The sequence below is a fragment of the Gouania willdenowi genome, chromosome 11 (assembly GCF_900634775.1).
Source record: "Gouania willdenowi chromosome 11, fGouWil2.1, whole genome shotgun sequence".
In the NCBI taxonomy this organism is placed as follows: Eukaryota; Metazoa; Chordata; class Actinopteri; order Blenniiformes; family Gobiesocidae; genus Gouania; species Gouania willdenowi.
In genome coordinates, this window is record NC_041054.1 from 31,869,067 (window position 1) to 31,872,711 (window position 3,645).

The window sequence follows — 3,645 nt, forward strand, 5'->3', positions numbered from 1 at the left end:
TCAAGATTATTTATTAATGAACACTATTAATTTATTTTTAACTCGTATTTTTTCTGGTATAAGGTCCTAATAATAGAACTTGTGTAATATTTTACAGCCAATGTTAGCAAAAGCAGAGCAACATGTTTGAATGATTGAATTATAACTAACATCTGTCCAGGATTAAGTAAGTAGATGTGAGAATAAGTCCTATATTCTAAAGCAGTGGTTCACTGTCCACCACCAGGCCCTTCAGCAACAGCACATGTAGCGTTAGCTTGTTAGCGTTAGCTCTGCAGAAGCTTTAATCTGAACACATCATTGTTGATATTAATATTGTATTATTTTGATGTATAAAATCAATCAGAATAGTCAGGTAAACCTAATATGTGTTTTTATTGAAAACATTGATTATTGAAAAGTTAACATCCTGTTCATTTTAACTGAAGTGTTAGTTGTACTTTATTCAAATAAAATGTGAACGCATTTGACATGAAATGTTGTTTATGTGTTTGTTCATGTCCATCATCATGGGAACCACTGCCTTACAACAAACACCAGTAAAGCTCACCTGTACTGTCCAGTATCCAGGGATTTATTTCACGCACACTGTACACGTTATTATTTTGGAATAAAAAGTCACTGAATCATTTTGGATTGAATCGTTCTATATTAAACAATATCATCCATGAATCGAATCACCAACAACAAATCATGATTTGAGTTGAATCGTTGTTCAAGCTAATAATTACAGCCCTACTAAACTATTAATACACATCACCTGGTAAATCAAACAATATATTATGGCTGAGCCAGTGTTTCAGTGAGAAACATGTCCAATATAAACGGTGGATTACATATACATGTGAGAGTAACCATAATTACAGTACATTGTATTCTTTCTGTTTTTACTTCCTGAGTGCATACGTTCCATAATGGAACACTGTGTGCTGACCATAAAGACTGAAGGAGAGAAGAAGCTTCAGCATTATACAGTAAACACAGCTAAAATATTACAGTGGTTGTTACATCTCACACACGTGTGATGGAAATGTCAGATTGGTCCATAGAGGAGACGTACCAGCATCGAGTCTTTGACTTTTTTATTACTCATTTCATTTTAAAGCAGCAGTAAGTGTCAGCTTTTCAATAACGTGGTTATTTTATTTCAAATAAATCTGAACTTCGGTCAAACATGAGAGCATTAATATTGTGTTGATTAGGTGAAAATAGAGCGTCGTGTTCTTTGTGAGAGTGTTGTTTCCTTTATTTAAGGCATTATCCTAAAGAAGACTTACTGTATATACAGTAGCAGCTTAGTAGATGTATATATAGTCAAATTGGGGCAAATTTTAAAACTTGAGCTGGATTTCTATATTTGCAGTTGTTTAAAGTGTACCTGTTGTGTAAATGAATATAACAAAAATGTGTTTAATTCATTACCAATAAACAAGATATGTGCACCTTTTAATATAGAAAGAAATAAACACATTAAAAGGACTTTTTAGAACGATTATATACCTTGGCTCATAAACTATGGAGAGCCGCCATTTTGGACAGAATATGACATGTTGGTTGATTGGTCACAGCCTGTGGCTTTAAAGAAATGGTGCATTGTGGGAGGTAGAGGCGTAACAGGAAGTGTAGTTTTTCAGCAGCCGTGTGTAACCCCTCCCTCAGTGATAAAGTTTGTATGTTAGGAGAGGATTAAATATCACCTTTCTCACCAACTTCTTGATTCTTGTGAGCCTCCCTGCACCCACTCAACATCACAATTAGCCTAAAGGGGCTAATAGAGCTGTTGTTAGCAGCAGAAACGAGCCATGGCTGAGTAGTTAGGTGTTGGAAGTGCACAAATATGGTTAGAAACTGTGATGAAAGCTGCGTGAAAGGACATGTGTTTATTGATTGGATGATGATCAGCACCTGAACCAACAGGTACGTTCTCCTGACAGAGTTCATCATTTAGCCTCAAGGAAATAAGAGGGAACAATGTGGTGGGGGTGTGGTCAGTGCCATGACACGCCCCATAGTATCATCTGTAAGCAGAAGCGTAGTAGTGATCTGAACACGTACGTTCATTAGCTTAGCCCATTAGCTTAGCCCACAGATCCCTCTCATGTGGTGTGGGCGTAGGGTGACTACTCATCCCTTAAAATACGGAATCGTTCCTTATTTGACCCTTAAATGGTGAGTCCCGTACTGAGCCAAAACAGAATGCTGTACATGAATATTTTATTTATATTATATATATTCCCTAGGTTAAAAATATTTGTAGAGATTTCTTTATATTCTAGTGGTTCCCAAACTGAGGTACGTGTACCCCTAGGTCAGGGGTCTGCAACCTGTGGCTCATTGACTCTTTTGCAATGGCTCCTATAGCTATAAGAAAATATTAAAATAATGAATTGGTATTTTTTACAGTTATTAATGATAATTCACATTGACACCAAATAAAATCATAATATAATAATATGTCAATCTAAAAATAAATCACATTGTGTAACAACTCTCATCAACATCAACTTTCCTCCACCTGTGGTTAACCTTACGTTTTAAATCCATGATAAGATAAATAAACTATTCTGGAAGAAAATAGAGATTTTTTTTGTGTGGAAAAATATTGAATTAACTGCCAATGATTAATAAGCAGAATTGATATGTTGCAAGAAATTAGCAATTAGTATTATGTATATATTATATACAGTATGTGTTAACCAACATTATCATGTGTTATCAAATTCAAGTTGTTTTTTGTAGCACTACAAATACATCAACTAAATATATGTATCATTTTCTACACTATATTGTCTTCATTGAGAAGGTATTTTTTTCGGCTCCAGAATGATTTTAATCCAGGTGAGATGAGGAAAAATGGCTCCTTTGAGAATATTGTTTGCAGACCAGGTTTACATGAACACCTTTCAGGAGGTACACACACATTTCAGTTTATTTTTCAACATTATAGATTTTTTAACAGACTTTTTTTTTATCCATCAATCATAATTTAACTTAAACAATGAACAGAAAGGCTTAAATTCAAGGTTAATGTTGGACGAGACACAGAAAGAGTTTAGACTATACACATAAATAAATACTGTATAACATGAGCTCAGGGGTACGTGGGGCAATAACGTTTGGGAAACACTGTTCTATGTCAATATGTCTATTTTTGAGGATTTTGTTCACGGTTCCGTGAGTGTCCCTTATGTTCTTCTCTGAAAGGTGACAACCCAATGTGGACGTAAAAGTTTGAACCTCTTAAGCCCCAGCTACTTTTCTCTGAAAATCACACACCCATAAAACAAAGCTTCTACATGACCTCCACGGCTATTTTTTGTTCAGATGATACTTAGTGACAATAAATCACCTTTTTAATACAGAACGCTGTAGTTCGCCCAAAAAAAACTAGATACTTACATCTAATATAAAGCCAATTCTCAGTAGGGAAGGCTAAAAACATAGAAATAATTGAACTTATGTATGGATATCAACTGCAGCAAGTTTGGTGATAATAATAAACATTAGGTCAAAGTTATGTTTTTGTACAAAAAAGTTCAGGCAGAAGCCCACTGTGCCACAACTGTGCCACAACTGTGCCCTAGTTTTCAACTTTGTAACTGTAATATGTCTGTCAAATGGATTCCAATCATTGTTAGTCTTATG